Source organism: Chlamydotis macqueenii, chromosome 2 (genome assembly GCF_036417535.1).
Source record: "Chlamydotis macqueenii isolate bChlMac1 chromosome 2, bChlMac1.mat, whole genome shotgun sequence".
Lineage (NCBI taxonomy): Eukaryota > Metazoa > Chordata > Aves > Otidiformes > Otididae > Chlamydotis > Chlamydotis macqueenii.
In genome coordinates, this window is record NC_141557.1 from 85582870 (window position 1) to 85596115 (window position 13246).

Here is a 13246-nt window from a genome sequence, read left to right on the forward strand (position 1 = left end):
AAAGAAATCCAGCATAGCTGTACACAGTTTTCAAAAGGGAAACCACAAGAAAATGAGAAGACTAGCAGGTGTAGTCAAAAAAGAAAAATTCTTGAAAGCAGTATGGAAACCATATCGGAAGCATAGAGCAAAAGCATGCCACCTCTCAATAAAGACTTGAGAAATGACAAAGAGAAATAGGTAAACAGCAATGTAAAGGAAGCTAATAAATTAAGAAGGCATTTTTCAAAAAAAATTAATTTGTGTGCAAGAAACTGTCGTAAACTGCAACAGGCACAGTTTAAAAGCACAGCAAGACGAATCACAAAAGCATCTAAAGAACAACATGGAAAGGTTCAAAAACTTATACTACACATTTTTTTGAATACAACAGAAAAAGAAACCTTTACAGAGAATCTGCAGAGATAGTAGAACAGCTGAAATACAGAAAGAATGTCCTAAGTAGACAAAGGTTATAACATTGATTTTTCTTTTTTTTTTTTCCATCCATGTGAACTAAGGAGAAGTTCGAAGTGTTGAAGAAGGGATCCCTCTTTTCAGAGTATGTGTCAGGGGCTTTGTCTAAAATTGAAGTATTGGCAGAAAATATTATGGATCAAGGAGATGGTATGAGCAATAACAAATCACCGGGAACAGATGGCTTCTGCCCCAGAGTTCTGAGGGAACTCAAGTGTGAAATAGCCAAACTACAAACTGTGGTGTGTAGAAAACCAACTCGATGTTAGAGGACTGGAAAGTGGTTAAAACAATGCCAATTTTTAAAAAAGAGCTCCAGGGGAACTGTGGATGAATAAAGACTGGAATTAAAGGACATATGGAAAAATATGAGATGTCACAAATCTACTGGAGTCCTTTGAAAAGATTAACGCACATTTAGATAAAGGAGATCTGATTAACATTTCTTTGGATTTGCAGAGTGTTTTGACTTCTGTATCTCACCAAAGGTTTTTAAGAAAACTAAACAGGGAAAGTACTTTTACGGGTAAAGGCTAATCAAAAATAGGAAACAGAAAACAGGAGTAAATCAACAGTCATACAGAAGACTGTTCACTGCAGAAGCTCCATAGGTGCCTATGCTGGGTCCTTTGATGCTCGTCATACTGGAAAAAGGAGGCGAATACTGAAATGACAGAAGTTGCTTATTCTGTTAAGCTATTCTGAGTAGTAAAGATGATGTCCATCTATGAAAAACTGCAGAAAGTGAATGACTGGGAACTGAAATGATAGCTGAAAGGCAGTGTAGACAACAATAAGTCAAAATCCCTGCCTGAACTGCTTTCTTCCAAGATCCAAATCCTATCCTGCAGCAGAAAGAATGCAGCATAGGTTAGAAAATCACCTCTCTGATTCTCCATCTCCCAGATTCTCAAATTTCATATTCCATATGTGTACTGCAGCTATCTTGAAACAACTGTAAAATAAATGTATTGAGCCTGGTCCCTGTTCATGTAGTAGAAAAAGAACAAACCTTAAAGGAAGAACAAACATTTAAACCAAAGCCTGCCTGTGAAAAGAGTGAGTGATTTGGTCTTTTTCTGCCAGTCCTTCACTCATGGCAATCGCAAACATAACTCACTTTATTGTGACTGAGTTGGGATCCAACCATAATCATGTATCTTTATGATGGTCAAAATGCAAATCTCTGAAAAAAATTTTAAATTTTCTCTTTTTACCTCTAAAGTGGAGAGTAAAATGTCAGACAGGGCTAAATTTCTTGCGTTTCATATATGGAAGCTCTTAATTGCTGTGTGGTGTGGTTAAAAGGAGAGAGAATACAGTGTCAACTTACTTTTCTTTAGTGATTGAAACCCAAACTCTGTGGAAAGGCTGCAGAAGTAAAATGCCATGGTGGAGAGGGGGACACGAATGACCATCAGATATAAAATTAGAGTGGAAGCATTATGCATTGACTGTGCAATTTCTGAAATAAATTACTTTACGGATAATATTCAATACCTACTTTTAAAGCAACATGAAAACTGATGATGTAAGACACTGAAATCAAAAGCACTGCTCAGGTGAAAACATCATACCAGCCTGAGAATTTTAATTTAGCTGACATGCATTTATTCAGAACACCTACAATGTCAAATATTCACCTGTGTTCTGATATGACCTTTTCCCTTCTGAAGCTTAAAATCAAAGAGACTCCTTAGATACAAGTATATAGGTAAAGAGAGCCAAAAATACAGTCCTTGATCAGAACTGCTTTCACCTACGGTTCTGTTCTGTGCTTTATTAAGCTTCATGAGCTCCAAAGTTAAGTTTCTGTTCTGAAATCGGATTATCTTTTTGTTGGCTGTTGGCAAAAGACAACATGAATGGAAATATCAGTCAAAGTAGACCATTATGTGTATGTGCATGAAGATATGTGTGTGGCTATAGAAAATATTTAATACATGCCAAGCACATCATAATTTCCAATTTTTATTCCATTGTATGGGAATTAATAGTCCATTTAGCATAAAAAAAAATCAGTGGTTGATACAAAAAAAAAAAAGTTTTCAAGGCAGCGGACTCAATATGTGTAAACATTATTTCTTAAGCATTAATTTCAGCTAAGTTCTTTGGTGGACTGCTTGATTCAATAAGCAGTTTAGAGACATTTTCTTGGGCAATGAAGAAGGCTGAAGAACTGCTAGTCATGTTAAGTTGCCCAATTTTCATTGCTCTTTTAAAATTATTTTGATTGAAACCAATGGTGCAAATAAATCTCTGTCCTGATACTCCTACTTATTTATGGTATAAGTGCAGGATTATACTCCGTTGAATTATCTGGAGCTATTCACTATGGAGAAAATGCTCTGAATATTCTGACCTTTTAAATTTCTCCATCTTCACATTTTTACAGCTCATTAGTTGTAGGACTCAAAATACATGCTACTTAACAGAAATATCTGCATGGCTGTAACATATGGCAGGTGTGCGAAGTTTCATAATGGTCTATGTAGATTATGTCTGTAATCAAACCAAGAGACCAGGTGCCATATACAATAAGCACATATGAATACAATGATGCAGTCATACATTTTTGTTTAGTCCTGTGGCAACAGCAGTGGAATTTATGTTTCAAACGAGATTTAAGGATGAAATTAAAATTTTTCCAATAGTTGTAGTTATATCATAGCTGTGTCAGGGCTGTGCTCGTGTCCACATCTAGTACACTTGTCATTAACTCCTCAGTTAATAAGTTCCCAGTTATTCATCTGCATAGATGAAGCAATGGACTAATTTGGGACAGTGGATCAACTTCAGACCAAGTGATTGACTGAACTCCTAGCCATCTTCCTAATTATGTACTTGAGTAGTTGCTGCAGCCACTCTGACTGCCCTGGAGATCCCTCCCAAGCAGCTCCTGCTGTACTCAGACCAACTAATATGTTTCAATGTACAGAGCAACATCCTGGGTGGAGAATCCAGCCATTCCAGGGAGACACATCGCATCCAGAGACTCCCAGACAGTTGCTGATGCATCATTTAGCATCATACACAGGTAAGAAACTTGTAAATAGTCAGTGAAAATTGCTCTACAAGTGCAAAAACGGTTATGTTGAAAAGTCTTTTGCAGTAATTAGGAGACATTTTGTTCATCATTTAAGTAAATTATTAGCAATAGATCATGCATGTGTAGAAGTCTCACAGAATTGTGGACCAGTTGGATAAGGGTTAAGCAGCACAGCAGTTCAAGGAGTCTCACCTGATTCAGCTGAAAGTACCATGAAATTTCTCACTCTGTAGTTCCTACAATGTGTTCATGAGTTGAGCTTTTTCCAGTCAGAAGACAGTTGTGAAAAATCAATGTCCCTCATTAAAGTATTGCTGTTCCTTCCTTAAACAGAAAAGTACTAACTCTATTACTCCTTTAATGGTAATTACTTGCACTTTATAGTATGAAGTACACCTTAAATAGTAGTACCACACCTTCCAAAATAACTAAATCTAGGTATCACAGATTTAAGATGGAAATTCTGCAATAAATCTAAATAAAGTAGCATTACTGTTAGATTTTAATAGTACTCACATTTAACAGTACCAATAGAACTTTTCAAGAGTGAAGTACTCCATACTTTATTTTCTGGCTTAAGGAAAAAAAAAAGTCTTTCAAAGATTTAAATCTGAAAGTGTATAATAAACTAACATACAGGTAGATATGCAAGACAATTATAACTGGAAAAAGCAATGTATTAGCCCGTATCACCCCTGGTGATAATCAGTCCAGAAATAATGCTGAATGGAAAAAAAAATACAGCTTTTCTTTGATTGATCTTTAGTATTTCTGATTAACTCAAAATTGACTGTTCTTTTACAGTATTCTGGCACCGTGAAACAGAGGTGGAACCAGGCAATGTGCCATGTTTCTCAGAAACAGTGTTTATACAAAAGGAAGGAGCAAGTCCAGGAGAGGAGGCAAGAAGTTGCGTTTAGCTTATTTTGTCATTATTAAACTAGTGCTAACTAAAACTGATCTTGTTGAGAGAGAAGGATGTGATAATATTTCCACTTTTAAAAAGAAGAGCTGAAAGTAATGGCATAAAGAGGCTTACTGCTGTTACTTATCCTTTCAAATCCAATTAATAAAGCTATTAGGAGTCAGGTTAAAACAAATAAAGAAGTGAGTCTTCACACACATTTAGAACCTTTCCAGAGATTGTTGTGAAAATAAAAAAGATTACATTTGTTCTAAAGATTGCTTCAAGGGAATAGAAATCCTATCAGGGCCCTGAGTTCATGACACTTAAAAGGTTGGAAGGTATTAAGAGTAAATATCTTGTATTCTTGCCCTGGTTTTACTCTTTCCTTAGCACTAGGACATGCTTACTCTCCCTGTTTGTTTTCTCTTGTGGATGAATAGCAGATATGTCTCTAACACATCCTCAGGGCCCTCCCTGAGAATGAGATTAATAAAAGATATCAAGGAAAAGAAAAGAAAAAATAAAAAAAAAGGAAGTGTTCAAGACAACAAATTTGAGGAGAAGGGGGCAACAGGAGGCACAGAATGAACTGAAAGCCAAAGACTTAAAAGTGAAAGAATGAGGAACACAAGAGATGATAACTTGAAAAAAAGAAATCCACCCAGCAGCACCCCCTGCTCTCTGGAAAGACTCCAAGGAGCTGGCTGATGGACACAGCTGGAAGAAAGATTCTGAGATGGATGAAAAGTTGGTCTGACCCATTATTATGTAGCTTACTGAAGTATGTTATGAGTTTATATTGTTCAGCACTCTCAGTTATCTGTGTGTAACTCAAAATATGTCCCAGTGGGAGATAACTTACACTGGCAGAGACAAAGTGTCTGTGTTGACAGATTCAGCAGTGGGGTTGCAGGCTGAATGAGTTATGACGACAAATGTGATTTTAGTTGTCCACATCAGAACAGGATCTTCTTTCTTAGAAAAGAGATTAATGACGTGCAGAGCTCTGAAGGTAAGGTAGATGGTTATTCAGGTATCCACTACAATTGGTTGACTGGGCTTTTTTTGGCTGTTTGGGTTTTTTTCAGAACAGTAAGTAGAAGTTTTTAAGTGACTCAGAGAGGTCACTTGATTTTAAATTACTTGTATGAGGAATGTAAGAAATATCCAATATGATAGCAAAAAAAGGATGAAGCTGGATAGTCCACTGGTGTTAATAAGCTTTACTTTAATTTAAACCATTGAGGCCTTTGATCTTACAATATCAATAGGTAGATACAAACTGTCTTTTTGTAAAGATTACAGTTTTTTATCTTAAATCACTCAGACAGTAAAGATATTCTTATGGATTTGTTTCACTTGCTGAATACATATGCAATAAGGAGGCTGGTTTGTCACAAATTAGGTGTATTTTTTTAACATTACTTCTCCTGGTTTCTCATATTCAATTTCATTTTCTACAATAAGTCTTTATTCAATACCAGAAAGCTTATATATTATATAATTCCAAAGTAGTATAATAACAAGACAGTCAGGATTTAAACCGTTGCAAGCTTAGCTGCTTTACTGGTAGGGATGCTTTGTAGTATAAAATCTTAAAACTTAATTTATTTTCAGTAGTCATTCTGTTCACTTTCTTCATCTCTGTTTCTTGTGTTTTCAGACACAGGAAAAAAAAAAAGCTATTTTGAATTGCAGAGGTACATGCTGTTGCATAGAATGCCAGTGCTAATGCTAAACATATCATATCTAATTCTGGAGCATGGTCTAAACACTGTTCTTCCATGATTCAGGTGAAATAAGACATCTAGTTAATTAATAGTAAGTAGTTGAGCTGTTTTTTTTTTCTATATTGATCATGACATTCTTTTGACATTGGGATCAAATGAACCTGAGGTTGAAGAATCAAAAGGATTACTAAAGAGCTACACTGAAACAAATTCTTGCATGATAATAAATCATAAAGAAAAAAAAACTCAACTAACATGTTTATTCAAAAAATCAGAGTTAATAGCCATACCAAAACTTTTTGCCTGGAAATTTTCAACAACATTAATTTCAAAATTATATGAAAACAACCTTGTAGAACTCTGCTATTGGCCCAGCTTCTGTGTGTACCTAGCAACAGTAGGTTGTTTTGGTTGTGTTGGTTTTGGGTTATTTTGGCACATTTAGCATTTGCTTATAGAATACTGGAAATTTTCTGAAAGATTTTCATGAAGATGGTTATGAAAGAACTTTGTCACTTAGTCCCTGCAGCTGGAATTTCATCCAGCAATAACTTTAGCTTGTCATTTTCCCACACTGTAGGATTGTTCCATACAATATTTTCTAATGTATTGGTCTTGCTTGAGTTTCTTCAAGCAATGGGCCGTCCACCGTTCTACTATCTGACAGAAATAGCTGTGGTAAGGATTTCTTTAATCTCAAAATCTAGCTAACAATAGTTAGCATTTGGACTAGTCACTTTTACAAACATGTTCTTTTTTATTTTAATTAATGTACAACAATACTTTAAAATAATACTTTTAAAATTTAAAAGATTTCTGTATTTTCATTATATAATGATACAAACTGGTCTCAGTCAAATTGATGAGGTGATATTCTCTAATATTTCAATAAAATTTGAATAGTCAGATGTATTACATTCATTCAGTACTGTCTTCTGTAATCTATTGAAAGAGAACTTATTTACCCATAAATTAATTTATGAAACTGTACATTTACTTACTTGAGTTCAACTTCTTCCCTCTGTCCTGATTCTCTCAAATCACTTATACTTAATTTTATTGCCATGATCATTTTCATAAGAAATCTTTCAGTGGCAATATGTCATAATAAAATTATCCAATACCAGAATATTTCAGGAGGAGGACACAATAAATTTACCCTCTACTAACCACTAAAAGCAGTCTTTCTTTGGTAAAGACTGATGCAGCAGTTACTTTCTCCTCTCATTTAGCCTTCAGTCCTAGTATTCTTATACAAGTCAATGTATTTGTTTGACATTTTAATAAAACCATACACCTTGTCCTATTTTATTTGTATTCTTTTCTAGGAATTTTTTCTACAATCTGTAGAAAAAAAAAAGTCAAGCTTTTGTTTTGCGTACTTTTTACAATGAATATTAAGAAGAAACATTAGCCTTTCAGCACGTAGTTATGTTTGTCTTTGGTCATGTAGTCTGAACTTAAACGTCTTTTTCGTCCTTCAGTTTTATTATGAGGAGTAATTTCAGTACTGTTTCTCTTCCACAATTAGTGGAGTTTTACTGTATTTTGATAGATAAGTATGTGAAATGGCTTTGAAATGTTAATATAGTTCAATATTTATTTTCATATTTTTAATGTAACTTAGAAATGTATATAGGATATTTACTTATTTATTTACTTGCAAAGGAGATACCTCCTATTCTTATTGTTTCTTATAATAATGTTGATCTATTGAAAACTCCTTTGGTTTTTCAATATGTTCTTATCTACCTAAAGTAATTTGGAATATGTTTCTGAAAACTGTGCTTTCCAGAGAGGTGACATATCGCACGTAATGCTTTGGAACAGACTGAACTGGCTACATAAAAATTTATTCTATGCTTTCTAAATGTTTTTGTTTAAACCACATTTGAATTTCACATATGGAGGATCATCATGTTAGATCTATTGGGAAAATAAAACTGTTAAACTGAAAAGTCTATTTTTATGACGAAAAGATGGAAACTGTTACATAATGAAGGAAAGATGTGTGCAAGAAATGTACTCAGTTTACTGAATCAACATAGTGACAAAGCAGGAATTAGCTTATTTCAATGTAATTTCAATTTAATTGTTCCTTTCAGTGGAATCAAATTTCTAAAATAATGTGATGCATCTGTGAAAAAGGCAAATCCAATCCTAAGATGCTCCAGGCAAAACACTTCCAGAAGAAGTAAGGAAGTATTAGTGCCATTGTATAAGGCCCCACTCCAAACTCATCTGGAAAACTGTAAAGTTCTAGTCAGCTATATTCAAGAAAAAAATTACCAAAATGGGAAGAGGTACCCAGAAGGGCAACAAGGAACATCAGGGGAATGGAGAGCCTGTACTTGGAGAAGATTCAGGTAGAACAGCACAACTTGTTTGTATGAGCCAAATTAAGGTTGAAAAGGGATATGATTACTGTCTTGGAATACGTCATAAGGGAAACTCTTAGAAAAGAGAGGAGCTGTTAAAGATAAATATCAGTGTTGGCACAAACACAACTGGAAATGGACTGGCTATAATTAAATTAAGCACAGGTACTGCAAGATGCTTGACCATCAGAACAAAGAAGCTCTGAAAAAGCTCTCAAATCAGAGAAAAAGTGCCCCAAATCTATTTTTAAGAGGGTGTTTAATCAGTACTATGAGGGAACTTAGCTGGATGTATGTGATTGCAAGGTCTTATTTAGCCTGACTGCTAAATATGTTTGCCTGTTTTATCATTGCATCTAACAAAAACCAAAAAGCTACAATAACTGACAGTTTCAATATGATATTTTGAGTGATTCCTTTTGAGATACTCTGATTTTGAATGATTCTCTTTCACTTACAACTGATGCATTTTGTGTTGGTTTTAACTCTGAAGAAACCTTTGACTTGCATCCAATGATCAACTTTTTTTTTTTAAACTCTCGTTTTAGTTGTACCTTATAAGATGTGCTAGTTTGCCACCACTTGTCCCTGCAGAATTTTGTTCCCTTCTGCCCATATCCTGAACTAAAGGGACGAATATAAAATTTCAGAAGAGGTGTGGGATTTCCTCAAGTGGGGACAGAGATTACCATTTCTGAAGAACAGTGCTATGCTCAGGTTTAATCTTAAATTCGTTGCATATTGAAATCCAGGAGGGGCATCACCAAGCAGCAACCAAAGGGCAGGTTCCTGAAAAAAAAATAGTGCATTTCCTATAGTGGTAAGTATCCATCATTTTACACTGACATTGGGATTATATTTTGGATACTATCATTTTGTAGCGAGTAACTGCCGGTTTAAATCTATATACTAAAAGAAAAATTATGTGAGATTTTAGGTGTACTTGCAAGGTTTCCTCTATTGCCAATAATTTTCCATTGCATAATCAAATTGTCAGTAAAGTGGCAAGTAAATGAGTAGGAAGCATCCATATGTTTAACGAATAGTGTTAAGATTTTGGTTTGGAATAATTTTCAGTGCATGTTTTTCATCGACTAATAAAAAACAATTTTGGGAGAGAAACGCAGATGAATTCACTCAGTTTTGAAGTGAAGATCATAATCCACACAATGAGTATCTTCAGAATTGTTTAGGACTTGCATTAGCAAATACGTTTAATGTGTCTTCTTTAAATCGAGTATCCCAGGCTTTACACATACGCATCACCAGAACAGGAGTAGGGGGAGGTCAGCCTTCTGTTGTGTCTTTTTTTCTGTTCAGCGTGCTGCAAAATACCAGGGAAATAGGGATTCGAGAGGCCAAACATATTGTTGATGTAGATATCAGATATGAAGATGAAATCTGTCAGCCGTATTTTCAGCTCTTCCATAAAACACAGTGCCTGACCTCAGTCAAATATCGTAGGAATTCTTCACCCCTCAAAATCTTGCTTTTGCAAAATAGTTGAGGCATGTTCTGAAACTTCAGCAGAGAGAACGCAGATAACTGACTGAAATACAATACCATGAATCATTTCTGAGAAGTGCAAAGGCACGGGATAGGTAAAAGCCTATTTAAAGCTCACCTAATAAAAGTATACAACATAAATACTTTCAAGAAACCACATTTTGTCTGGTACCAGTCACTCAACTCTGAGTGGACAGAAGGCAGTGAATATGTGCCACACAAGAAGAATCTGCTGTTCTCAACTCCACCAGCTACCACTGTATCTTTCCAGTATCACTTAAATTCAACTAAATTATATCATAATTCAAAATAGCATCTCTAAAGTATTAGCTGCTATCTCTGACCCACTATGCATTTCTGATCCACCAGCAGCGCAGTGTTACTTTACGGTATTGGCTGACTCACCTGCAGCCTGGGCCCTTAGGGGCACCTCTCAACCTGCAGGCTTCTGTCAGGTAGTTTATTTGTCAAAACAGAATTATTTCTGCCTGACCTACTCAAATATTTTCAATTCATGTCTATAAAGCACCATGCACTGAAACTAGTTCATTTAGTTTATGTGCAGCAGTCACACAGATGCGATAGCAGCACTTGTGATGAGCAGATATTCGCAAACCATGGGTGAAAAAATTATATTAATTTTCAGTTTAAGTAATATTCCTCTTAACAAGAAAAATCAGATCATCAGATAGTGTCTGTTTCTCACATATCACAGCTGAGATTTAAGTATATAAATAGAATTTACACCTTTGTAACAATTATCAAGCACGCTAACTGAAAATGTGATAGCACTAGTGTACGCACATGTGTGTGTGCCTATATATGCATATAAAATGTTGTTATTTTCAAACAGTAATTCTAAAAAGAATACATAAGTTTCTAATACCTAAATAAATCTTATAACTTTCAAAATTGTGCTAATGTCGATTTTTTTTTTTTTTTTTTGCTTTGCAGGGACCTCATCATTGAAGGCAATTGCCAAGGATTCACTATTTTTTAAAAAACTTTCAGGCTAAATATCAATTTAGGATACTTTCTGGTGATTATAATTTCTGAAAATGCTGACCATGACTGATAAAGCAGAGCAGTGTTCAAAGCAGTAACACATTCTAGCATAGTGCACCCTTTCATAAAAATGTAGAAGGAGGTTCATTAACTACTTGAGAAGAAGAGGGCAAAAAGCATTATCACTGTATTATTTTTAAAGTATTATTAAAAAGTATTAGTAAAATTTGTTTTGTCAGATATTTACAAACAGAAACGCTTGGAATGTTTTGCCAAATACTTTTGAATGTTTTTTCACAGAAATACAAGAATCAAAACAGCCTTCAATGGGCAGGGTAGATTCGTAGAGTTCAGGGATAAATTATAATGTGCCAGAATCATTCCTCTGTTATCCCTTTGTGTTCCAGATGAAAGTTCTTACAGGTCCTGTTTCCTACCTAATTTCTAATGTGGCATTTTGTATATCCACATCTTGCTATTCAGTGCTGATGCTTTTGCTTCTTTCACCCACATCACCCTAACACAGATCGCACTTTTATCCATAACACTCCACTTCTTTTTCACAGATTCCCATTATATTAAGCCAGCTGGCTTCCCAGCCCGTTCATCCTGCTAATAACCTTTCTTTTCCTCTCAATGACATGATCTTACTAATCCTTCTTTCTAGAATTCCTTCCTATGTCTCCTGAATTCATGCTCCTGGACAAAAATAAGTACATTAATTAAGGTCAAAGTTTTTAAATCACAGAATATTCATGTGTATATAAATGCATATTTTAAATGCTATACTTGTTCACCAGACAGATTAAAGAAAGCCATAAATCTCCACATGCCTCTGTGAAATCACTATTTTTTGCAGTTAATCTATCTTCAATATTCGTGGTAGAATTAATGCCCCAAAATAAAACTCCATATATATCTATCAGGGGTTTTTCAGCTGTCAAGTGGGGTGTCATTTTTAGTTTTTCTGTATTGTTTTTAACCTCTTGCTTTAAATCAAATTAATTCAAATGCTTGTAAATCTCATGCATCAGAATTGAATAGAAAGAGTAGTTACAAATACAGAGTAAATACACTTCTAAAGATGATAGAAAAACAGACTTTGGGATACTTCATCATTTTTGCTTACTCTGAGGATAGCCAAAATTTATCTACCTCTAAATTAAATTGCATTTAAATCACTCGAATTTTAACTTCTAAAAAAAATTAATTGCATCATCCCCACTCAAAAAATATTTGCCACAGTTTTTCTACAGTGTTAATTCACTTCTTTAATCAGCATTAAAAAAACGTGCATTTAGTGTTGTGGGTTTGATCCTGACCTTCTCCCAGGAAAGCTGACAATGAACACTGCTCGCATACAGACATATGAGAGGGTAAGTCTAGATGGTATCAAGCAGCTATCCAATCCAGCATGTTGTCTACTGCTTCAGAGGAAAGCTTAGGAACTTTGTAGCCAATTATTACACAATAAACTTTCCTAAGATGAAAATGCTTAGGGGAGCTACTGCTTTTTTCTTCTGTGAAAGCCGTAAGCAAAATAATGCTGGAAAATTTTGTGTAGTTTCTTGCACTGCAATATATTGCACACATTACTTGCCTACAAAATGGCCATTCAGCAATGCCAACTGGTATTAAACTTTCTTTAATGTCATTCTGTATCTCAGATGACAAATGATTCTTAATGTGTGAACTTTTAAAAAGCTGGACTTCATGAAATGAGAGTAGTTTTCCTTTAAGCTACATGAAAATGTCACTTCCCTCCTCCCAGCATGCTAGATAGATGTAATGTAATGTAAAAAAAAAAGAGAGATGTGGGCCTTAAAAACAATTCTGTATCTACAGGATTCTGAAAAATTGAAATAAGTGGCAAGTACCTTGATGACAGGCAGTATGAAAGAGCTCTTTCAAAGAAAATTTCAGCTACCAAAGTGAAACTTTCAAAAAGGCAGCCTAAATTTGAAATGCAAGAGAGATGCAATAAATTATTTCCTTAATAAATAAATATATATATTTTTAAATGGTCTGTTAGAAAATTCTGAACATTTTTCCTCCACAGATCTTTAAATGAAGTTCCTAAATAATTTCTGTGACTCAGTCTTACAGAAACAAATAACATATATAAAGGTCAATTGCAAAATTTTGTTCCTTTAACTGGATCAGAATTACAAGTTTATCCACAGCTTTTTTATAAGCATCTGCTAATTATGTTTCA